Source organism: Schistocerca americana, chromosome 7 (assembly GCF_021461395.2).
Source record: "Schistocerca americana isolate TAMUIC-IGC-003095 chromosome 7, iqSchAmer2.1, whole genome shotgun sequence".
In the NCBI taxonomy this organism is placed as follows: domain Eukaryota; kingdom Metazoa; phylum Arthropoda; class Insecta; order Orthoptera; family Acrididae; genus Schistocerca; species Schistocerca americana.
The window spans coordinates 189,173,853-189,201,020 of NC_060125.1; the positions used below are offsets into that span (position 1 = coordinate 189,173,853).

At 43.0% G+C, this 27,168-nt stretch overlaps 1 protein-coding gene across 2 annotated transcripts in view; it reads left to right on the top strand.

Annotated features, from left to right (window-relative positions):
* Positions 1 to 27,168, top strand: part of LOC124622118 (neuroendocrine convertase 1-like) — a 497,126-nt gene that overhangs the window by 100,347 nt on the left and 369,611 nt on the right. The gene's annotated exons all lie outside the window — the stretch shown is intronic.

The window sequence follows — 27,168 nt, forward strand, 5'->3', positions numbered from 1 at the left end:
CATATCTCGATATACACTAATGGCGACACCAAAACAGTTCATTTGGAGAAGGTCAACGGTTTACAATCGGCTGTCCGCTTCTGCATGTGGACACGAGTGAGAGACACGAGTGAGAGACACCACTATCTGAGTATTGTTAAGCATTGAGCGTCAATGGAAGCTCAGGAAGGCGAAATGGACGTTTGTTGCATCCGCCGGCTACGTCTAAGCTTCGAGAGAGTGCCATAGGATGGTCTCATCAGAGCACGAGGATGACTGACCCACCAAACCTTTGACGTAGCCACGGTAAAATCCTCAGTGTTACTACGAATACCTCTTTGTTCCCCTGATATAAGGAGGAATGACACATCATCATAGTGTAACGAATGACTCCACACTTTAGTGGGCGTAGCCTTAATGCAACATATTGAAACAAAATGCATTTTTCCATTTTGGTCAGACATCAGAAGCAAATTTAGTAGGGAGACTAGCCATCTCCTTTAGGTGACTATGCGAACACTTATGTTTTGCTGTTCCAGTCTTTAAACTGAAGGCTGATTCGATGCAGCTCTTTAGGTGGCTTACTGTAACTTGCAATCTGAACATATTTACCCCACAGCTATTCAATGTTGCCTGAGGATGTGACCTGTCACCATACCCTATTTCACTTAGATGCCTCATAAAATTCCTTTTTCCCCCCATTCATGTTGGCACTTCTTCATTAGCTAGTCGTTGCACCTATGGAACATTCATGTTTACTCCCTGAAAATGTATTTATGAAGGGTTCCATTCTTACCTTATTTGTAAAATTCACTTTCACAGCAGAAAAAGCTGGATTCCGCCCCGTCATTGAAATGATCGTGCGCTATCCTTATGTACCTATGTGCAAAACTAGCTGTGAGGTGAAAGAGAGAAGTGTTAATGTCTTCCTAGACCCGTCCGCAGCATACTACACACTCTGCGGAAAAGGATTTTTAATAAAACTGAGCAAGGAAGTTTTCTGACTATAAAGCATCTCCCTATTGAACAATGAGCTAAATAAGCGCTCGTTTCAAGTTTTCTCCGAACATTTCCAGAGTAGATTGAGCAAACTGAAAAGCGAGCTGTCTCAAGGTTCAGTACCGTCCCGTACCGTGTTCAGCCAATATTCCCGCGACTTGCCAGAAACTTTGTCTCGTAAATACACTGGCTGACAAAAACAGCGTACCACACAGAAAGAGAGGAGGAAACGAAGTGAATCATGACGGATTGAGAGGGTATGTCAGTGCAATGATTGAAATATTGCGTGTGCTCATTTGTAACCTCCTTTCAGTATTCTATTCACTCCTTTAAACTGATCCTCAAAGTTCTTTGTCATCTCTGTCAGAAATTGGCGCTATGAACCGAAAAATTAGTATGCCGTTACACTCCATCTGTCCTGGATACAGCGCTGCTTCGATTGGGATGGGTGTTATACGTCGTTTAATTCTCTACAGAGGCGAGCTGGCACACGATTGTTGTAACTGGTCCGTGATAGCCTACGTACAGACACTGGAACGGATTTGATGATCTAGCTGGTCTCCTACATATTTTATTGGAGACTGATCTGGGATCTTGATTGTCACATGAATACCGCAACACCACACACACAGTTTGTAGCAACATGTGTCACGTGTGGAAGGGCTTTGTCTTGTTCAAAGTGGCACCATGATACTGCCCCATGAGAGGTAACACATGAGTTGTCCGTGATGTATTGTTGTGCCGTCAGGGTTCCCACAATCGCTACCACCCATCACCTGAAATCATGGTAGATGGCTTCCATCACCATAACACCAGACGAACATCACCATGCTTGTCCAAAATATTGAAAGTAAGAGACCATCACCCAGGTCATTGTTATATTCGGCAACGACAGTTGATTGCGGGGGGGGGGGGGGGGGGGGAAGTCGGCTATGTCCTTTCGCAGGAACCATCCTGGCATTTACCTGAAGCGATTTAGGGAAATCACGGAAAATTTAAATTAGGATGGTCGGACGTGGGTTTGAACCATCGTCCTACCATATGCGAGTCCAGTGTGCTAATCACCGCACCGCCTCGCTCTATGACTCGTCCAGGATAGTGCAGAACCACAATTAATTGCTGCAATCAATATTATGCCAATCATCATCAGTCCATGCTTTCCATTCATGCAGCCATTTTTCTTGTGGTATTCATGACAGCCTACACATGGGATGGTAATATTATAGACCAGTTAGTCTCTAACCACGATATGCCACAATGCTGGATGTTCTCTCATATGAGGGGACGTGCAAAAATGCAGTGTGCCTAGGAATATTGTAGAATGTAATCGTTATGGTGGTCCAGTTGTTACGATGTGGGGAGGCATATAGTTGCATTGATATACAGACCTCTAAATCTTTGAACACGGTGCGCTCACAAGCATCATTATTGTGGTACTGTACTCCTTTACCATATGCGTCTTTTTAGGGTTGCATTCAGCCATGACTTCATGTCTATGAATGACAATGCGCGACCACATTGAGAAGTGCAGTTGGAGGCTCTCTTGGAACGAGAGGATATTCAGCAAAACGACTGCCCTGTTCGTTTCCCCGACCTAAACCCCATGGAGCATGTGTATGATGCGATGAGGAGATGTATTGGAGCATGTGCACATACATCAACAACCATACAGGTGTTGTCACGTGAGCTGGTGGAGAAATGAACGCTTTACCACAAGAGTTGCATACTAAATGTACGGATAGCACAGGAGCATGTTGCAGAGCATATATTTATGTCTGTGTATTCACACACTCTATTAAGAAGCATGGTCGGCCTGAGAGATTGCAGGGCACTCTCACTTTTTATACGGTGTCATGCTGCCTAATGTTCAAAGGGAAGGTGGTCTTTATTTCTTAGTAGCTATATTTGATACGATCAATCATATGATGAAATGGTTGGCAGTAGTTAATGCACTTGCTTCTGTGTTCTAGTGAAGACATAGCAGTAGGCTTTACCTGCGTTCGAAGGAAAAGAGTGCCTAGTTAATTGACTGCAGTAAAAGCGTACGTTGGCTGAGGTCCAAAGGGAGCTTCTTTTCTGTGGAACCTGGTGAAAACGTTTGCGAATAGCCAAGTCCCTCTGTCTCATTGTGCAGACACAGGGTTGACGCCAGTTGCTCAGCAGTCGCATCCAGGTAGGCTGACTAGTGCCAAGGAGTCACTGCAGCTGTGAACAGAGCATTGTAGATCTGAAGACCAGTAATAAAACACAGGATTTACCCTTGTTAAGTAGAAAGCATGTGAGATGGCTGTGAGTTTCTGTGAATTTCCGTGGGACAGAGCAGTGGCATCCAGATGACGAGAATCTGTTACAAAACGCATTTGTGTAGGCATGAGGCTTTTAGAGAGTTTATGGCCATTCTTTGGAACGTTCGAAATGGACGCAGCAGGAGAGATAATGATCTTTTTATAGGGAGTTGTGGTTCCATCCAAGCCATGCTTTTAGCAAAGACATGGCGTAAACACATGGGAATAAGGGCGGGAAGCTGATGTTTTTTCTTTTCTCCCAAATAATTTTTAAAGTCGCTCGTTGGTCAAATCTGTGTATGGAGAGGAGGGGGGCAGTCTCCCAGCTTCGAATGACGCGCTCCAGATGGTGATTGGCTTGTGCAAAAGTGGGTGTGTTATGCTACCGAGCTGCGGAGGAAAGCTGTAGAAAAAGACAAGATCTCGCTCTTGTACTGGCTCAAATGGCTCTGAGCACTATGGGACTTAACTTCTGAGGTCATCAGTCCGCTATCACTTATAACTACTTAAACCTAACTAACCTAAGGACATCACACACATCCATGTCCGAGGCAGGATTCGAACCTGCGACCGTAGCGGTCGCGCGGTTCTAGACCATAGCGCCTAGAACCGCTCGGCCACCCCGGCTGGCTCTTGTACTGGCACTTCGTTAGTAAAGAATGGCAGGTCTTTACCGAAATGGTGAGACTTGTGTCCTTTGCTGATGTGCCACTTAGAGCCTGTGCCAGTCACCATCTGAACTGTCAGAGGTACTGCTTCTTGCATCATGCACACAGCGAGTAATGCGTGGGTGTACTTATTTGTTTTATGTCGGCCGTTTAAAGATTTGACATATTGCGTCATGCATAGTCGTATCACGTAGTCAAATTGATTTGGAAGACCAGAAAATGGGTCCACTAGAATTCACCGGGGGTTCTGAGGCTCATAGGGAAGTACCTGTGTTCCGAATCACCCGAACACTAGGCCGTGTACTTGCATATTTCTGGGCGCTGGGCGCGCGCTGTTAATAGCAGATTGTCACTGTACGGGACTGCAGTCAACGAGTGTCGTGCTGTGCTGCCCTGACCCGCAGAGGGGTAAAGCATTCGTTGTTATGGCGTAGGGCTCCAATATATGCTTCTCAACACCCTGTTCTTTGAACCATATTTTTCTTTATGGAATAGTAGTTTTTGGGCCACACCACGGATTCACTTTTATGAAGTCAGATAAAGCGATTAGTTCTGGTTAGTGTGGTGTGTTGGTCCCAAGCAGATCACTTTGTTAACCACAAGTCGCATATTATTCGTTTGTCAAATAAAAATGTTTGTGTGGCGTTTCTTTAGCCATCTTTTGTGATGTGATGTTAAGAATTAATAAATCTGTTAATATTTAGACCAGAACTTATCCCAGTGTTCTGATTAACATTACCTTTGCCATTTTATTATAGTCTAGATTGCAAATGAAAGAGTCAGAACCTTGCAAGCCTTTTGTAATGTTCAGGAGAGCATCACGAATTGTCGTGAGCTCTGTGTCACTAATGTCTCTGAAAAAATGGATTGTTGCTGTTCATCTCATTGCGTATTTCTTTCAGTTATCTTCTGTTCTGTAATGTAGCAGTTCTTTCCGTGTACGGTCCTAGTTTCATCGAGCTCGTTACTTGGCAGTGACACATCATGCGAAAGCTACTTTCCTGCTTAAGATTTGCACACCAGTGAATGAGGGTGTGCTGAAAAGTAGTGCCTCCCAATTTTTATTTGAGAATTCTTAAAAAATTCAAAATAAAGCAATCGTTTTTAACATTCGACATCTGTATTATTCCAGTCCACATATTTGCAGCCCTCTGCGGGTTGAGAAGCCTGTATTGTAGCTTGCGAGAAACGGCGTGCTGCGTCTAATATAAAAGAGTTCGTCCACAGATGGAACACCCTCCCCTTCACCATGTCTATGCCAGACTACACGCGAGCGCTTGGACATCTGCAACAATCCGAGGCACAGGGATCACTGTCACCAATCATCCTCCGCCCCATTTGATTTTTATCTGCTTCCAGAACTTAAAGAACACATTCTGCGACTTCACCCAGGCGGAGGTGGGGTTGTGACACCGCCAACGAAGCCAAACGTCTTGCTCACAGTCCAGATCTCATCCTAAATGACCAGACATAACTCAACACTTCCCCTCTCCTAAACTTCACATAATCATCTTTGTTGTTCATTACTTCCCACACTCTCTCTTCCTACATACTCCCATTTTCCTGTATTCATTAAGTTGTTTTATTTGTTGAAGTTGTCTTTGTATTCCACATAGACTGTAGTTTCAATAGTTAAGGCTTTCTTTTAACTGGTACTTGTATTACTGTCCATGTCTAACTCCTCTTGTAGTTGTCTCATCAAATACTGTTCATATTTTACTTTGCTTATTTATTTAATGAAAACTGGTACACAGCCACTGCTTTCATTATAATGTTAATGTTAAAATGCAGCACCACCACACTCTCAAACTGTAGGTTCCCTCAAACACCTCCATTTTCCTGCATTTATTAATTTCTGTTTATCTTATTGATATTGCTTAATTTCCTTATGCCTTTTGTATTTACAGTGACAACTGTCTCTTCTTTTAATTGGTTATGTATCACTCTCCATGTTTCATACCTCCTGATGCAGCCTTGTCTAGTACTAATTTTATTTCATTTTATTAGCTTTGTTTATTAATAGAAACTGTTATGTAGGCATGCTATTCCTAATTTGTGCTAATGGTTTTCCTGCCAACTCCATTGTTATTTATGTACTGTTCAGTTTTTACTCTTTCATTGCAAAGATGTTATTTACTGTATGTTTCTACTTCAGTCTAGATGTGTTACTTCTCTTCCAATGTTGTCTGCTAACATTTTAACTTCTTTGGTGATAATAATCAGTGAATGTCTGAAGATGGCCTTGTAAGCTGAGAACAATAAAAGTAATATTGTAGAACAAAAGCAAACTTGTGCTTTTCATTCATTAAAGTCAAACAATCTACAGTGACAGTATCAACAAACTGGTCTCTCATTGGGAGAAACGACTTCGTCGTCAAGATGACTCTATTGAGAAATAAATATGTATACAGGAAGAATAAGGGTTTAGAATGTTAATAACATTGGTTTCATTTCAAAATCTGTAACACTGGCCACATAAAAAATTTGGAGACATAAGCTTTAGGACGTCTTAGTAGCTGCAAGAATTCTACGAACGCCCAATTGATTTACGATCGACGGTGTTTACGGAATTGTTAGTGTGTGTCAGAATGGAACTCTCCCCAAGTTGGAATAACAGGAAGATACCGGAGACAATGACTACCCATTTATCTGAGATCTTATTTTTTTAAATACAGGAACATATCAGAAATGCAAAACAACCTCTGTGTGGGGACTCAACTACAAAGACGTTATGGATCACCCAAGTCCTTAGTACTCAAATTTTGATTCCGTACATAACAATACCGTTAAAAAAATTGAAAATTACATTACATACACTGTCTAAAAATAAGTGTGAAGGACCCAGAAGACATTGTTCGATGTCAGTATAACTCCGTACACCTGCTGATCTGCGCCACGCATCTACATGAATAGAGTTGCGATTCTCTGTCACAACTAGAAATACCACGAGAGTCGATTACTGTCCTCACGTTTAGCGTTGTTAACAGGCCCGTTAGGAATTAAAAGGGACATGATGGTGTCAGATGTCGAGCGTTCACTATGAAAGGCACAGAGATCCAGCTTTCCTGTCTCAGGCTGCGTATTCATCACCTGACAGAGTTTGAAAGTGGCGTCATTGTGCAGATTTGTGGGACATTCGAATATGAGAGTGCTCCGATGTTAAACTGCATGGATATGTGAGGGCAGGCATAATAATTTCCCTGTAGGTGCTGGTCGATCACGTCTGACCACCACAAAGGAATATTTGTGCAAAGGAATAGTTGAGTCCAAACAAAGCAAAAAGCACATCGTAATCCCTTCAAAACTCTGCATTCCATTCGAGAATAAGTAATGGACTCCCTAAAACACCCCGTGTTATCTCGCATCATAGGGCATCAGCGCGACAAGAGAATTACTGTCCCATGCATACGTTGCCGTTAGACCGTGTTTGTAGTGGTCCCATGATCGGGAAGCGTTCGCTACTAATGTATGGCGTCACACTGAGTTCAAAGAATAACTGAAGTTCCTCATTACCCCGTCAGGGCATTGCAAACGAGAGTGGTGGTTACCCGGGGAGAGATGCCAGTCTTTCAATGTTTCGGAGAGGCACAATGATGTTACACCTGGTGCCATTCTTTGGTGGTGCATCCTGTATGACTTCAGGTCACGACTGGTTAAGAGTGAGGTAATTCTGATAGTACAACGGCATGGTTCAAAATGGTTCAAATGGCTCTGAGCACTATGGGACGTAACATCTGTGGTCATCAGTCGCCTAGAACTTAGAACTACTTAAACCTAACTAACCTAAGGACACCACACACATCCATGCCCGAGGCAGGATTCGAACCTGCGACCGTAGCAGTCGCGCGGTTCCGGACTGAGCGCCTAGAACCGCGAGACCACCACGGCCGGCTACAACGGTATGCCATGGCCATTACACATCCTCTCATTGACAGTATCGTTGTGGTATTATGTATCGATATCATCACACGAGTGTTACAGTTGACCAGCAGTTGCAAGTTTCCGTCTGACGCCGACCGTCTCTCTCCAGATCTGTCCCCATAGAATAAGTGTGCGAACAGCTTGGACATCAACTCTGTCCTAATACCAATAGGTAGGAAGTTCTTATGCGACTGTTTTCCCCAAACTGTCCCATAACTTACGTAAGACCAGTAAGAAAGAGTGAAATGTAATTAGAATAAGTAAATCCCCATAGGATAATAAATCAGTACCAGAGACTTCCAGTACTTAACTAATAGGCTTACAACTTCCTGTGCAAAATTACATCCAGAGCTAATTGAGAAGCCACTATGGAAGCAGTCTGGACCCCATGGAGAACGAGGGAAGTGTGGTAAGGTTCTAAACTGCAGGGAGTCAGCCCCCACCCTTATCCGCAGAGTAGGCAGCCTCCCCTGTGCGACGCCACTCTGGCGCCGCCCTCCACAGTCGTGTAATGCAGATTATATCTTCAGGATGTGTGGGGACCACAGAGATTATTGTGAGCTAGCTTTGTTGTCACAGAATGTGTCCCTCCTCATGGCAGACTTCCGGAAGTGTGGGGAGAACCAGCAGGTACTCAAAATTATCCGAAAATCGTGGCTTGTTATGATAACATCTTAGAAAGCAGAAATGGAAAAGAAAGCTTAGGCACCCTTTGAAGATCGTGGGATGCCAACACCTCACTCAGGCGCTGGAAAACCAATCAGAGAAGTGTGAAAACTCCTGTCTGTGTTTCATGAAAAATTATTTAGAAATGGTAGCAAGAGTGTGACTATGCTTACAGAGGCCCACCCAGATTGGCCAGTGCGTAATAGTAGGTAGGGGGAGGAACTAATTCGTACACGTTTTTCACTGCCAAGTCAAACAAATTCCATAACTGGTTATCCACCCAAAACTTGACTAAGTGAGGGAGACCAGCTTCTTGTAAGATAATGTCTTACTGGTCGGCACTCACAAGACTTCTTGTCCATCGAACCACAAATTATGCGACGCCGAAAATGCACATCATAAGGATGTCACTGACAGAAGCTCCGTCCCCGCTAGTTGAGTGGTCAGTGCAACAGAGTGCCAATCCTACGGGTCCAGGTTCGATTTTCGGCTCGGTCGTAGATTTTCTCCGCCCAGGGACTGGTTGTTGTGTTGTCCTTATCATCATCATTTCATTCCCATCGACGCGCAAGTCGCCGAAGTGGCATCAAATCGAAAGAATTGCACCCGGCGGACTGTCTACCCGACGGGAGGCCCTAGTCATACGATATTTACATTTTACTGTCAGAAGCCCTATGCAAAAAGTTATTTTTTAGACTGGAGACTTTAGGTGCAGACTTCATCTGCAAGCTCCTCCAAGGGCTGACTTTACTTCTGCACCACTTCTCCCGGCTAGTGTGGGACGAGAGGCTCTTATCTGGCTGAGATGAACTTAGATGGAGACAATGATAAGTCCTCGGCACAGACTTAACAACTGATTTAGCAACCATTTCGATGAACTTAGATGGAGACACAGATAAGTCCTCGGCACAGACTTAACAACTGATTTAGCAACCATTTCAGCCATCATTTGCATTTTTTGAGTAGGGTGAGATCCAATCGCAACAATGAAGTAATCAGTAGGGAAAATTTGTTTGCAGTTAGAGATTCGGGCGGGAGATGCAAATGCATATCCTTCTGTACTCTTTTCCATCTCAGTGCAGGAACCTTCGGGGTAAAACTCCCGCAAATGTAATTTTTTTGTCCAAAAACGAATTCACTTTAAATTTATTCTGGATATATTATACAGATTTTCCAAGACGTTAGCTTGTTACTTTAAATTATTTCTAACCCACCTGTCTGTTGTGAATTTAATCACATACATTTATAATGAACTGAGTTCATTGAGACCCTTGTCTCACTTAATAGTCAGCAGCATTCCCCTAGCATTGTTCTCATGGGTGATGATTTACTTACGTCAGGTACACAGCGCCAAATGAAGAAGATTAAAAATTCCAACGGAAATACTCCTACCACAAGTGAGACAATAGCGCGTAAGCTTACAATATCAAGGGTCATACTAATAAATGAGTTCATGCCTCAAAATTCTTCATCAATTTAACCCGATTTCATAATGACTAAAAAACCTCGCATCCTCATTCAAGCTGTGAAATATCATTTTTTATTTTATACTTTCCTTCAGGGGAACTGTATTGTTTTTGTCAGGCAATGAACTTACCAAGTAATTATTTCCGGATGGCCCTTCATATTTGAGCAGCACTTCCGGGATGGGGAGGTTTGCCGGCCCCAGCAGATTAACGACAACGCCCGGTTTGCCAGCCAACCTGAATGTTGTTTCTAGGTTTTTTTTCCCTATCTCCTTCGGTGAATACTGGGCTCGTGTCGCAGTCCGTCTCAGGGAAATTTAGAAAACTATCGCTGATTTTTAAACGAATAACACTGCACGCAGACAGTTAGATTGCATGAATTCCGCCTTGGGTGGTAACTGGGAGACGACAAGGGCATGTGGCAATCCTTTAAATTAACCGTGCCAGATGCGCTCCTAAGCACGTCGACCGTGAACGACACTGAACAAAGGCAGAAGAAGAATGTACTTACCATGTAATGATCGTGACGGTAAAATAGGAAAAATTCGCGATAATCCAGCGACATCCTAGGAATATTTTTCCGCAAATGAGACGTGCTCTTCGCCATAGGCAGTAGGATGACCTAATAAATACAGAACTGGTTGTAGGGAAACTCTACTACGGTATATTTCTCGCACATTGACTGAAAGAACATCTACGGGAATTGTGTAGTAACATAATTATCTACCGAATGAATCATTCACCCTGCAGTCGAATGTTTGCTGATTCGAAACTTGCTGACAGATAAAAACTAAGTGCCGGACAAGGACTCGAACCCGGAACCTTTCGATTTGTGGGAAATGCTCTTTCCGAATGAGCTTTCCAGTCGACTCATGCCCATCAATAACAGTTTCACCTTTGTAAGCACTTCTCTCGCAATTTCCAAACTTTGTAGAACCTCTCGATCATACCTTTCCGAACTAGCACATCTAGAAGAAAGGATACTGCGAGGAAATAGTAAGACACAGCCTAGCTGATTATTTATTGGAGTAATCTTTCACTCTCGAGAGGAGCATGCATTGATTTGAAAATTCCTGGCAGATTAAAACTTTGCGTCCAGCCGCGACATGAACCGAAAACCTTGACTATTGCTCGCAGAAATGAAGCAGGCAAAGCGCGTCGTTATTCGTGCCTGGATAACTCAGTTTTGAAACCATAATAGACAAGGTTCTGGGTTTGCCTCTAGGTCCGACACACAGTTTTATTCTCTCAGCACGTTCCAGGACGATGACATTTGAACGGGAGATTAATCACCGTTTATTCTTAGATCAATAACACCCTCCCACCTCCCATTCTTCAAAAAATCAAACTCCGATGCACAAAACGGCTTCAAACGTCTGATTACTTTACGCTGAAGAGATAAAAGTGATGGGCTAACGACAGGCACATACAAAAAAGGTGGTAGCATCGCGATCACTGTCATTTGTATTCACTAGATTCACGTGGAAAAGTTATTGACGTGATTACGGCCGCACGTCGCGAATTAAAAGACTTCGAACGCGGGATGGTAGTTGGAGCTAGATGCATAGTTCATTTCGCAAATCGTTAGGGATTTCAATATTTCGAGATGCCCAGTGTCGGGAATGTAAGAAGAATACCAGGTTTCAAGCATTAACCTTTCAACACGGACAACGCATTCGGCGGCCTTCAGGTAACGACTGAGAGAAGCGGAGTTTGTGTAGAGTTCCCATTTCTAACAAACAAGCAACACTACCTGAAACTACAGCAGGAATTAATGTCGGACTTACGAAGATATCCGTTAGGATAGTACGGCGAAATTTGTCGTTAATGGGCTATGGCAGCAGACTACCGACGAAAGTGCCGTTGCTATCAGTTCGACATCACCAGAACCGCCTCTCCAGGACTCGTGACCGTATTGGCTGGACCCTACACAGCTGGAAAACCATGGCCTTGTCAGATGAGTCACGATTTCAGTTGGTAAGAGCTAATAGTGGATTCCGAGTGAGACGCAGAGCTTACGAAGTCGTGCGCACAATTTGTCAACAGATCACTGTGGAAGCTGATGGTGGCTCCATAAAGGTGTGAGCTGTGTTTACACGGAAAACACTGGGTGCTCTGGTCCAACTAAACCGATCGTTGACAGAAAATGGTAATGTCCGACTACTTGGAGACCATTTGCAGCCATTCACGGACTTCATGCACCCAAACAACAATGGAATTTTTAAGAATGACAATGCTGCATCGTACCGTGCCTCAATTGTCCGCGATTTATTTTAAGAACCATTCTGGAAAATTCGAGCGAATGGTTTGACCATACAAATCGTCCACCACGAATCTCACAGGAAACTTATGGGACATAATCGAGAGGTCATTTCAAGCACAGAATCCTGCACCGGCAACACTTTTGCAATTATGGATGTCTACTGAGACAGCACGCTCCAATATTTCTGCAGGGAACTTCCAAGGATCTTTTGAGTTCACGCCACGTCGAGTTGCTGCACCACACCGGTGGTCCGACAAGACATTAGGAGGTATTCTAAGGCTTTTGTCACCTCAATAAATCTCTCTGATAGATGCATGCTTTGATGTAATGCTTCATTTTTTTTCCTGCCATTCGTGTGTGTGTGTGTGTGTGTGTGTGTGTGTGTGTGTGTTCAAATGGCTCTGAGCAATGTGGGACTTAACTTCTGAGGTCATCAGTCCCTTAGAACTTAGAACTACTTAAACCAAACTAACCTAAGGACATCACACACATCGATGCCCGAGGCAGGATTCGAACCTGCGACCGTAGCGGTCTCGCGGTTCCAGACTGTAGCGCCTAGAATCGCTCGGCCACCCCGGCCTGCTGTGTGTGTGTGTGTGTGTGTGTGTGTGTGTGTGTGTGTGTGTTTGCGCACGCAAGGGTTCAATGAGAAAACGTTTCTAAAAAATTAATCTCTCGGATAGATGCATGCTTTGATGCAATGCTTCATCCTCATATCTTCATTTTTCCTGTCATCTGTGTGTGTGTGTGTGTGTGTGTGTGTGTGTGTGTGTGTGTGTGTGTGTGTCTGTGTGTGTGTGTCTGTATGTGTGTGTGCGTGCAAGGGTTCAGCGAGAAAAAAATATCAAAAAAGTATGAACAGTTTGCTGAATGTCTTTAATTGCTTTCATTGTCAAATACTAGTTGAGTATAATCTGTGTAATTTGCGGGTCTTTATTTGCGGTTCCTCAAGATAAATAAACTGTTTCTAGTTTAGATACTTGACTTAATGCGTGAAATTTGTAACCTATAATATTATACCTCTTAATGAGTAGATTAAGACAGCATTTTAAATTTTTAATTCGGCTAACAATTACACGAAGAATTAAAAATCAAATTTTTGTTGCTCCTGGGCGCCATTACATAGGCAACCACCGATTCGCCCTTGTATCTGTTTTAGGCATTTAGTAATATAGATGAATTAAGGCTGGGCCATGGTACCTGGATCATGTACATACCACTAAAAGGCTTTAGCCTTTCTCCTGATCCATTTTCATTCCACGAAATTTCCAGAGTCTTCCCCAGTGAAACACGTTACTGCTGCGCGAGAGTGCGCGGTCACGTGAAGTTACTGCAAGCGCTACGCTTCTGTTTCAGGGACGCGCAAGCGTGTGTGCAAATTTATGGGGCTTATTATTTGAGCAAAACTGAGTACTACCGTGCCTGCTGCGAAACTGTAAGCTGACTAAAGGAGTAGAGCGGCTCGGAAACTTGCCAGAAACTTGCACCGCCGCCGTTTCCGCACCCACCAACCCTGTTTATGTACGTAGCGAGACGCCTCAGTTTGCACGCGCCAGACACAGCAAAGGAATGATAGCCAAAGTTACCGGCAGAAGTGCACACAGCCCAGCATGGCGGTGACTTGGCTGTAACTGTATTCCGTCACGCCTTTCATTGCGTATGGAAGTCGTCAGAATTCTTTACGTCTTTGCATCTTTACATCATCAGAATTATTGAGTCTATACGTCACTGAGTGTTCAAAAAATTTAAAGGCAAAACTATGCAGACCGCATAGGATCCCTTAGAACTAATTAAATATGACGAAGCGATGCTCTTGTGGTAAGAGCCCTTGAAGGAGTAACATGTGAGAAACTCGTGTTCGTCAACTGATTACTTTTCATAACAAATAACTGAATGTGGTTTCGATAAAATATATCACTCGGCACAACACCAACACTTATTGATGACAGTGCTGTTATACGGGTTCCAACACACTACCTTTAATAAATGGTCATCGATAGATATAGGAGTAACGTACCGCCAGGTAAGTGTGTCCAGGCTCCTGTTCTTGATTAATGACCTGACAGACAATATCAACAGTAACCTAAGAGTTTTCGCAGATGATGCAGTTATCTATGACGAATGAATATGTAATGAATATATTAGGAGTGACGGTCGTCACTTTGAACAGTTGCAGTGAGAGCAAAACGTTGTTATAAGTAATTTTGCCACATAAAACCTAAAATTTTAAATACCGATCATTTGATCATCATCTTGAAGTGCCTACCCAGTTTGGGATACTCAAAAATTTTGACCGAAATGATTTTGGACAATAGGACAGGGTGAACAGAAACAGTCTGGCAGTAAGGACAGAGCGAAGCAAACGCCGTCCAACCGAGTAAAATTTTCCCAATAACCAATTTGGAGATAAAGATTGTGGAAATATGGCTAGGACGTGACAGCTAATCAGCGTGGAGCATGCAAAATTGTGTGCATCTGAACTAACTAGTCCGATGTAGTGCCGTTTATGGGCTAAATATTTACTGTTTAATAATTTACATGAAAAGTACCGTAATGGCATTAATATTTTAAAATAATAAGCTGTAAAGAAGAAGTAGCAATGCAGTAAGGTAATCAACACGCTGTTGTATAAGGCACAATATTGTTAGTAATGAAATGTAAAGGGAACTCCCATCCGTTAGTGCAACGGGTCCAGGAAAACTGTCACTTGCTCACTCTTGGTGGAGCCACTGTGCAGTTTATGTGGGTTCCTGGTCACGCCGCTCTGACGGGAAACGAGGCTGCTGACGCTGCTGCCAAGGCTCGTACCTCGGCCCGCTAGCTCTTCCATTCCCTCCGATGGTCTCTGTGTTGCTGTCTGTCAGCAGGTGGTGTCACTTTGGCATAACCACTGGTCCTCCACCCATGGTAACAAGTTCCGGGGAATTAATCTTCTCCCAGTGGCTTGGATGACCTCCTCTCGGCCCGAGGAAATAGTTTTAGCTAGGTTGCATATTAGGCACTGTCTTTTTAGCCAACGCCATTTGTTAAGTTGTGCTCCCAGTCCACTTTGTGTTCATTGCCCTCAATCTTTGACGGTTCACCATTTCCTGACGGAATGCCAATTTTTTTTAACAACTGACGTTGTTATTTATGTTAGCCATCTGAGTTATCGTCGGTTTTAGCGAATGACTCACGGGCTGTCGACCGCGTCTTACTCATACTATTTATCCATCGTAGCAGTATGGCGAATGACATTTAATCTTTAGTTCAGGACCTTCGTTTCTCCGTGGAATATTTTATAGACCTTTCTCGAAGTCCCTGTCTTTAGCTGTCTTTCCGTCCGTCGATTGGGTTGAACAAGTAGTCGTTTTTAACTCCTTTTTCTTCTTCGTGCTTCATGGTTCTGACATTGGCGCTTATGACCCTAATTGTTTTTGCACCCTAAAACAGAAGCGAAAAAGGGCACCTGCTTCAGTTTTTACTAGTACACAAAGAGCATGAACGAACTTTTATTCTAATAAGTACTGTACATCAGCAAACATGAACTAAGACATTGGTTAAAAAGAAAACAGAAACAAAATTTTTGAAATAATGTTTTTTGCAGAGCATGTCTTGCCCGTAACACAGCTACAAAGCACAAGAAACGCATTACAATACAGAAGCAAATTACCCGGGAATATTCGCAGTGACACACGCATTCAAGCACGTTCGGTTACCAGACCAACTTGTTGCTGATTGGCTGTTGTTTAACCTTCATAGGTTCACAACGGTGGATGTCGACGTATAGGTAGGTACCTGTGAAATATTGTTAGATTCGACGTTCCCTAATCATGTCTTACTGCAGGGATGGTTCCTTCTAACGGCCGATTTCCTTCCGCTTCCTTAACCAGCCCTAGTGTGCGCTCCTTCTCTAATAACTTTGCTGTCAACGGGTCGTTAAACTTCGCTGCTCCTACTGTCGTTCCTTTGCTGACCTTATTACTAGATAGTTTTCTCCATCCTACACAGTGTGCAAGAGCGAATGGTGACAGTTTAATTTCCGTTCCTGTATAAATAATTCTTTACACCATTTACATCCTAACAACTGTTTACAATGAATTATTCCTTTCTTCTTTCTAATTCATTCAGTTGATGTTACTTTGCGATGTTCATGTCTCTTGGGACGCTTCACAATGAATAGAAATCCCTGAAAGTCCACTTTGCTATTGATGGAATGCGGTGTAGAATCATCCAAGTAACTGTATGCCACGTAGTTTCATGCTTTCAACATTCAAAAACTGCTGGTTTTATGACTGCATTGTACCATAGCCGGAGAATGCCCTGTTTGCAGAGAATTGATAAAGAGACGCGTTGACGTAGGTCGTTCGTGAAGAGATCACTGTATTCTCCACGCCTGTACCTCTCGACGTGCGTCATAAAGTAGCTTGGGTAGCAAAGCCGACAAAACCAGTATAACATAAATGACTTAATGCTGCTGCTGTTACTCGTCGAACGGCAGTACAGTTTGTGCTATTCAGCTTTCCACACCGAGCCTTTCTGGTGGTTCTATCGCCGAAAACTCACTCAGGTAACACACTCTACACCTTACGGGTGGAATTTCTCTTTAACGACATAAGCTTAACGTAAGTCGCATAAAGACATGTCTTAAATAAATGAATTTCTTAGATTAAGCTTGGAATAAAGTTAGTTGTTAGGATTTGCCAAATTTTAACATATCACTTTATTGCCTATCCTTCGAGACCGAGACTAGAACGAAATACCAATTTGCTCTCCGAAATAAATTACTTAATATCAGTAACTTCAGTTTACAGTTCCATTAAAATGGCGTACATACCTACATTTTGATATTATTCATCCTTAAGAAATGCATTGGCTGTAAACACCAACTTCAGTTCCATTCAAAAAAGCTTTTTCCATCGCCGGATCTATGCTCTTGGGACACTCTCAGTTATGTTGGTCACGAACAATAGACACTTTCCCTACAGTCTGCATTTCAGAGAGCCACGACGAAATCTAATAAATTCTATGTTCCATATCAAAGGATTATATTGTGAAACATATGTCTTCTTTCTGTAAATCAGTAGGTTTTCGGCCAGCATAGATGCAGCTCAAGACGAGTTCTTTATACATAACATCCAAAATGTCGGTGATTTCCAAACAGTTCTCTATTTGGTCCCTTCTCCACCTAGTAGAGTCTAAACGTTCAGATGAAGTGTATAGCCGTAAATAACTTGATGAATAAATTTTTCAGCGGAAGATGTGATCTTGATCTCCTTAGCGCTGAGTCGTAAACAATCTTAGGTATGCTTTCATTCGTTGCTTTGAGTTTAACTAAAATACTGATCCTGAATACTAGTTAACTGGCAGTTTTAATGCCTGACATCGAACTTTGTATAAATGACGTTGTTATCAATGAAAAAGTAGTATCTGGTAGGACCTAGTATATGTGCAGGTAGACGTTTACAAGATTTCTGCCTGAACTGCATTTCTACGGGGAGTAAAACAGTGGTATGGTGATAGAATTATAAAGACGGCATTTCTTTTTGATATGAAATTAAGGAATCAGGCACTTCCTGAAGCCGGCCGCGGTGGCCGTGCGGTTCTGGCGCTGCAGTCCGGAACCGCGGGACTGCTACGGTCGCAGGTTCGAATCCTGCCTCTGGCATGGGTGTGTGTGATGTCCTTAAGTTAGTTAGGTTTAAGTAGTTCTAAGTTCTAGGGGACTTATGACCTAAGATGTTGAGTCCCATAGTGCTCAGAGCCATATGAACCACTTCCTAAAATTATATTGACTCCGAAACTCAAGGAGACATGAAACGTGCTGTATGCTTTCAGTGATAATCTTCTTCCGTGCACACGTCGGGGGAATGCCTTTAGCTGTAAATTGATGATGCATTTCAGCAACTGAAATCCTATGAAAGATATCTAGCACCGGTTAGAATCTGCGCCATTGTACAACGGAAATCGCACAACGTGAAGAATAGCGTATTACGTTTGTTTTTTTGGTAAGTAGGTGAGCATGACATTCTCACAGAATTTGCCAAAGTTAGTTGGTCTACCACATGAAATCCACGTGAAACACTTGCAAAGGTGCTGTTTTTAAATGAAGTCACAGAGATACATACACATGTCTTTGTGGGAAAAAACAGTCTATCCTTGAATGAGATCGTTTACAACTCAAACAAGTAATGAGTTGAAGAAATAAAGCGCCTTTTCATTTCTGTACACGCTAATATTAGTCAGAATGCCATAATAGGTTGGTGTAAACAAAGCTGTACAAAAAGTGTCTGGCTGCTGTACTTCTTCAAGTAATGTAATCCACATCCACGGAACTCAGCAACGACTACCATGCATAACTTAATGCTGCAGAATTACAGTACCATACTGCTAGATCTCCAAATCTGTAGGTGGCGATGGAGTATTTGAAAGACATTAAAGATCATGGAGATCGACATATTCAGCTAAATTTGTAGTAAAACACCGTTATAATAATCATTTTCACAGCAAAATTCCAGAGGCAATAACTTCTTATTTTTACAAACCGACAATACTGTGAGCAACCATTAAACCTTTCATACTGCAGGACTCTACTCGCATAGGAAAAAAAAGAAAAACTAAATTCAACATTCTATACGAATACTTAAACTGTTGCCGGCCGAAGTGGCCGTGCGGTTAAAGGCGCTGCAGTCTGGAACCGCAAGACCGCTACGGTCGCAGGTTCGAATCCTGCCTCGGGCATGGATGTTTGTGATGTCCTTAGGTTAGTTAGGTTTAACTAGTTCTAAGTTCTAGGGGACTAATGACCTCAGCAGTTGAGTCCCATAGTGCTCAGAGCCATTTTGAACTTAAACTGTTCTTTTGCTTTTAATAATATTTCACTATCAGTTGGTGCAGAAATTGACAGTTGACACTCAATGTAAAGAAATCTATCCTATTGCGCATAAATAGGCATAAATATGCATTATTTTGTGAGCACACGACTGCAAGGTACTCACTGAAAATCCATAAAGTGTCTAGGAGCATGCGTTTGGAACGATTCAAAGTGGAACGAGCACATAAAAGTAATCGTAGGTGACGCGAATACCAGACTGAGATCCACTGGACAAAACCTCAGGAAGTGTAGTCCTCCCACAAAAGAGGTAGCATACAATACCCTCATCCAGTACTTGAACACTGTTCGTCACTCTGCGATCGTACCAGACCGCTAGAGGAAACAGAGAAGATCCAAAGAAGAGCAACACATATTGTAACAGATTCATTTAGAAAACGTGAAAACGGCACGGAGATTCTCGGTTAACTCCAGTGCCAGACATTGCAAGAGAGGCGTTCAGCATAGCACTGTGGTTTACTGTTAAGTTTTCGAGAGCGTACATTGCCAGAAGAGTCAACCATTATATTGCTTCGTCCTACGTATATCTCACGGAAAGATCAAGAAAGGAAAATTAGACTCTCAGCGGCAATCATTCTTTGCGACTGGAACAGGAAAGGGGAAAGTGACAGTGGTAAAGAGGGCAAATAACTTATCGCATCCTAGCACAGGTTCCCTACGCGTGGCGCAGTCAGGACGTTAAAAACATTGTGCGTTTAGTTTGCTTTGTTATCGTTTGCTTTGTTATCGACCTTTATAGCGGAGATGAGAGGGAGAAAATCTTGTTAGTTGGAAGAGGTTACGTTTCAGAACATCGGTAACTCTCGTGGAGTTGGCAGGAATGGTTTCCTGACGAAGTATGTTATTACTGTTTCCTTAATCAAGTAATTGTTCTAACGAACAAATTCACTTAGTGAAGTGTCGCAACAAAACCCCTTATCATAATGTCATATGCTTTCAATAATAATTAGAAAAGATCTCTATTAGACACAAGTGCTTGACTATCACTCGCTGTGCTAACCGTTGGCCACTTGGACTTACTAAACAATTATCAACACTGTGAGCTAATCACAGGCCACTTCGCCTACCGTACAAGAGACAAGTACCAAGCAGTAATCTGTCGCTGCTATTCCCTAATATTCCATTATTCTAACTCTTTGAGACAAAGGTAGGCCGTCTCTGTTCAATAATGCTCCAATGAATATTGTAAAACATTACCTAATTTGCAGTTGCTTAGTGTCCACGAAGTGCCTATCACCGTCTTCTCATAGTTAATGTGTTTACTGATCGATCAAGTGCTGCTGCGATTGCGTCACTGCCCTCTCTGTTCTCGGTACTGAAATTGAATGTCCCTCCGTCGACATGTGATCGCTTTATGTTTGACTGTCTCTCTAAATCGTACTCGTTGTTCTTCCATTAAGCGCATTGGGAGATTTCTTGTTATTCCGTTGACCTCGACACTCGGCACCAATGGCGAGATGTCAAGTGTACTACTTTCTGGCGTGTTTGACAAGCCTCAAAGAAGTAAGAGATCTGTACAAAAAAATTTGAAACATTCGTCGAAATGCGACTGGCAATCCTGTACGCGCCTGTGTTTAATGAGTAACTGTGGAAAGTTACATTGTTATATGTCTGTTAATTATTGTTCAGTGCTATAGTGAGTATAACGATGTGTCGCACAGTTTGCGAATTTCGGGATGGCAGAGTTAGAGGAGCAAAGCGTCTGCATTAAATTTTGCGTGAAACTCAAGAAAACGTTAACGGAGATGCACCAAACGATGCAAGAACGCAACGGCGATGAGTACTTGAACTATACTCTGTGTTACGAATGGTTAGAAGGTTTAAACATGGCCGGACGGAAGTTAAAAGATGACCCTAGTCCATGACGCTCTTCGACGTCTATCGACGACTCTCATGTCAGGAACGCCAATGAAATCGTGCGTGCTAATCGATGACTGACTGTCCGAGAGATTGCAGAAGAATGTAACGTTTCAGTTGGATCATGTCATGAAATCCTGCTCATGAGTCAAGACCAGAGAGACCTTCAAGTGTTAAATCCCTGTGGTGCCTCATTCTCCGTACTCGCCAGAACATGTCCCTCAGGACTTTTTTTTATTTCCAAAGCTGAAAACATCGTTGAATGGACCAAGATTTGCAACGACAGAGGAGATAAAAGAAAATCTGCAGACGGCGCTTGCCGCGATCCAGCGAGAGGCGTGCAAAGACTGCTTCCTGTAAACGGCGTTGGGAGCCGTGTACCCATTGGGCAGGAGAGTATTTCGAAGAAGAGCATGTACGTTAAGTAAAAGGTAAGCGCAGAAAAACTTTGTGGACGAAGTTCGGGAATTTTTTGGACAGACCTCGTATATAGTGTCCAGGTGCTTTCGGAAGGGTTACCTGCCACCAATATCTTATTTGGCTTCTGACTGTCACACACGGGAGCCGGGTTGCATACAGAATCATTTCTCTCGTTACGACCTGACATTTAATAATATTTGTTAAGCTTTTCTAGGGTGGTACCATTTGTTCCTTCAACCACCACAATCAGGAGTAGTCTGGCAGTTGTTCTGTTTGACGCTTCTCAGCAGAAGGTAATTTTTAAAACATAGATAGCTCTAGTATGTAAAGGAGATAAAATATATATTAGCTATTTCTTAAAAGAAATTGAAAGGAAATTTGCGCATTTATGGTATTAAACCTGTTTATTTGTTAAGTAAAAATGCCGATGCATGTGTAGACGATCAATACGGAGCACTGCACCACACTAAAAGTACAGAGTGGATGCGATAACAGAAGTAACTCGAGTGGATATATGGTGGTGTAACCTATAAGGTAGCAATGGAGTTGGTTGACTGACAGCTGGACACATGTTTAGTGTGGACAGTGGGGGTAGGATTCTGGGGTTTCTGGATGGAGGTAAACAACATCGAAACAGGACTATGGTGATGGGAGGGATGGAAATCAAGGGAAAGTCCTGATGTGGGAATAAGATGAAATGTGTTACACTTGACAGAAAGCGAATGGAAAACTGTTGAAAAAGAGACAAGAAAAGGAGTTGAGGGGTTCGTAAGATGTGTTGGCAAAGATTCTCCTGCATATTTTTGTTTATTTACCTGTAACTTACGTTCCTTCCTAGGTTGTGAAGGGGGGAAATTGCAATAACAGTTCTTTACAACGATCTCATAAATACAGGAATAGAAACTACTATCTTAATATCGACAAAATGATGATGTGTACAATCTTGAGATCTGTAAGAGTGATGGTTCTGTGGCCTCCTCATATAATTTCCTAGGTGTAGGATTTGGACGCAGATGGAATAGACGATATACAAGAAAGGATATGGGATGAGTGTCGGTAACTGTTAGGAGGGAGGATGTCGGTGGTAGGAGAGGGGCTGGATTTCAGATATGCACGGACAGGATAGTTAGACACCTTTACTTGGAGAGGAAAAAGGTAGGGTAACAAATAGTTCATAACGTACATGATTGACTGACAAATTGTACAGTACAGTAGGTGTTTAAAACAGGTGTTAAAACAATCAAAATATGAAACTGGATGAAAATTCCAGTAGTCCGCTGTAGCTGTGTTTATTTAAGTCCATTAGAGACCCACACAGCCGTTTTCGTAACGTTTTAGTTGCATCTTAAAGTACTGAATGAATAGAAATAAAAGAAAATATTACGTAGTTATTTAGGAAATTAGGTGTGGATGACATATGGCGGACAAAGAACGTGACATATATGGTTCAAATGGCTCTTAGCACTATGGGACTTAATTTCTGAGGTCACCAGTCCCCTAGAACTTAGAACCACTTAAACCTAACTAACCTAAGCACATCACACACATCCATCCCCGAGGCAGGATTCGAACCTGCGACCGTAGCGGTCCCCCGGTTTCAGACTGAAGCGCCTAGAACCGCTCGGCCACCCCGGCCGGCCGGGCCATATACGTATTTAATAATAAGATTTGCAATTTCATACCAAAAGAAAGTCACTTACAAATGCTATGTCATATCGTATAGGGAGTTGATACAGAATGTCACAAGGTGTGGAGTGCAAAAAACTGGTGGAGTTCCGGGTGTTTGAAGAGATGTGAGAAAATAATAAACTGGTACAGGATATTGGGGAGGGAGAGTATAGGAGTGCATGAAGTTCAAGAACTGGAAGCAATGGAGAAACAAGGGAAGGCCAACAGCGCGCAGGTTAGAGTGAATAGTATGGGACTTTGGACTCCAATCCACCATCGTGTACGATGTTTGAATAGGTCCACCGTGGACGAGGGTAGAGAAGAGCTGGTGTACATATTGGAGGTGGTTTACAATGAAAGCAGTGCAGGAGTGTAGGGCCTCAAAGATATGGGTCGATCTATAAAGGGTGGTCCATTGATCGTGACCGGGCCAAATATCTCACGAAATAAGCGTCAAACGAAAAAAACTACAGAGAACGAAACTTGTCTAGCTTGAAGGGGGAAACCAGATGGCTCTATGGTTGGCCCGCTAGATGGCGCTGCCATAGGTCAAACGGATATCAACTGCGTTTTTTAAAATAGGAACTCCCACTTTTATTACATATTCGTGTAGTAAGTAAAGAAATATGAATGTTTTAGTTGGACCACTCTTTTTGATTTGTGATAGATGGCGCTGTAATAGTCACAAACATATAGCTCACAATTTTAGACGAACAAATGGTAACAGGTAAGTTCTTTAAATTAAAATACAGAACATAGGTACGTTTTAACATTTTATTTCGGTTGTTCCAATGTGATACATGTACCTTTGTGAACTTATCATTTCTGAGAACGCATGCTGTTACAGCGTGATTACCTGTAAATACCACATTAATGCTATAATTCCTCAAAATGATGTCCGTGAACCTCAATGCATTTGGCAATACCTGTAACGACATTCCTTTCAACAGCGAGTAGTTCGCCTTCCGTAATGTTCGCACATGCATTGACAACGCGCTGACGCATGTTGTAAGGCGTTGTCGGTAGATCACGATAGCAAATATCCTTCAACTTTCCGCACAGAAACAAATCCAGGGACGTCAGATCCGGTGAACGTGCGGGCTATGGTATGGTGCTTCGACGACCAATCCACCTGTCATGAAATATGCTATTCAATACCGCTTCCACCGCACGCGAGCTATGTGCCGGACATCCATCATGTTGGAAGTACATCGCCATTCTGTCACGCAGTGAAACATCTTGTAGTAACATCGGTAGAACATTACATAGGAAATCAGCATACATTGTACCATTTAGGCCGCCATCGATAAAATGGGACCAATTATCCTTCCTCCCGTAATGCCGCACCATACATTAACCCGCCAAGGTCGCTGATGCTCCACTTGTGGCAGCCATCGTGGATTTTCCGTTGCCCAATAGTGCATATTATGCCAGTTTACGTTACCGCTGTTGGTGAATGACGCTTCGTCGCTAAATAGAACGCGTACAAAAAATCTGTCATCGTCACGTACTTTCTCTTGTGCCCAGTGGCAGAACTGTACACGGCGTTCAAAGTCGTCGCCATGCAATTCATGGTGCATAGAAATATGATACGGGTGCAATCGATGTTCATGTAGCATTCTCAACACCGACGATTTTGAGGTTCCCGATTCTCGCGCAATTTGTCTGCTACTGATGTGCGTATTAGCCGCGACAGCAGCTAAAACACATGCTAGGGCATCGTCATCTTTTGCAGGTCGTGGTTGACGTTTCACAAGTGGCTGAACACTTCCTGTTTCCTTAAATAACGTAACTATCCGGCGAACGGTCCTGACGCTTGGATGATGTCCAAGATACCGAGCAGCATACATAGCACACGCCCGTTGGGCATTTTGATCACAAAAGCCACACATAAACACGATATCGACCTTTTCCGCAATTGGTAAACGGTCCATTTTAACACGGGTAATGTATCACGAAGCAAATACCGCCTGCACTGGCGGAATGTTACGTGATAGCACATACTTATACGTTCTACACTACATCCACATCCATACTCCGCGCGCCACCCGACGGTGTGTGGCGGAGGGTACTTTGAGTACCTCTATCGGTTCTCCCTTCTATTGCAGTCATGTATCGTTCGTGGAAAGAAAGATTATCGGTATGCCTCTGTGTGGGCTTTAATCTCTCTGATTTTATCCTCATGGTCTCTTCACGAGATACACGTAGGAGAGAGCAATATACTGCTTGACTCCTCGGTGAAGGTATGTTCTCGAAACTTGAACAAAAGCCCGTACCGAGCTACTGAGCGTCTCTCCTGCAGAGTCTTCCACTGGAGTTTATCTGTCATCTCCGTAACGCTTTCGTGATTACTGAATGATCCTGTAACGAAGCGCGCTGCTCTCCGTTTGATCTTCTCTATCTCTTCTATCAACCCTGTCTGGTACGGATTCCACACTGCTGAGCAGTATTCAAGCAGTGGGCGAACAAGCGTACTGTAACCTACTTCCTTTGTTTTCGGATTGCATTTCCTTAGGATTCTTCCAATGAATCTCAGTCTGGCATCTGCTTTACCGACGATCAACTTTATATGATCATTGCATTTAAAATCACTCCTAATGCCTACTCCCAGATAATTTATGGAATTAACTGCTTCCAGTTGCTGACCTGCTATATTGTAGCTAAATGCTAAAGGATCTTTCTTTCTATGTATTCGCAGCACATTACCCTGGTCTACATTGAGATTCAATTGCCATTCCCTGCACCATGCGTCAATTTGCTGCAGATCCTCCTGCATTTCAGTACAATTTTCCATTGTTACAACGTCTCGAAATACTACAGCATCATCGGCAAAATGGCTCAATGAACTTCCGATGTTATCCACAAGGTCATTTATGTATATTATGAATAGCAACGGTCCTACAACACTCCCCTGCTTCACACCTGAAATCAGTCTCACTTCGGAAGACTTCTTTCCATTGAGAATGACATGCTGCGTTCTGTTATCTAGGAACTGTTCAATGCAATCAGTCTGATAGTCTATATGCTCTTACTTTGTTCATTAAACGACTGTGGGGAACTGTATCAAACGCCTTGCGGAAGTCAAGAAGCACGGCATCTACATGGGAACCCGTGTCTATGACCCTCTGAGTCTCGTGGACGAATAGCGCGAGCTGGGTTTCACACGATCGTTTGTGACTATTACAGCAGCATCTATCACAAAGCGAAAAAAGTGGTCCAACCAAAACATTCATATTTCTTTGCGTACTAAACGAATATGTAATAAAAATAGAAGTTCCTATTTTTTAAAAAACGCCGTTGATATCCGTTTGACCTATGGCAGCGCCATCTAGCAGGCCAACCATAGCGGCATCTGGTTTCCCCTTCCAGCTATACGAGTTTCGTTCTTTGTAGTTTTATCGTTTGATGCTTATTTCGTGAGATATTTGGCCCGGTCACCATCAATGGACCACATCTACATCTACATCTACATCTACATTTATACTCCGCAAGCCACCCAACGGTGTGTGGCGGAGTGCACTTTACGTGCCACGGTCATTACCTCCCTTTTCTGTTCCAGTCGCGTATGGTTCGCGGGAAGAACGACTGTCTGAAAGCTTGCGTACGCTCTCGAATCTCTCAAATTTTACATTCGTGATCTCCTCGGGAGGTATAAGTAGGGGGAAGCAATATATTCGATACCTCATCCAGAAACGCACCCTCTCGAAACCTGGCGAGCAAGCTACACCGCAATGCAGAGCGCCTCTCTTGCAGAGTCTGCCACTTGAGTTTGCTAAACATCTCCGTAACGCTATCACGGTTACCAAATAACACTGTGACGAAACGCGCCGCTCTTCTTTGGATCTTCTCTATCTCCTCCGTCAACCCAATGTGGTATGGATCCCACACTGACGAGCAATACTCAAGTATAGTCCGAACGAATGTTTTGTAAGCCACCTCCTTTGTTGATGGACTACATTTTCTAAGGACTCTCCCAATGAATCTCAACCTGGCACCCGCCTTACCAACAATTAATTTTATATGATCACTCCACTTCAAATCGTTCCGTACGCATACTCCCAGATATTTTACAGAAGTAACTGCTGCCAGTGTTTGTTCCGCTATC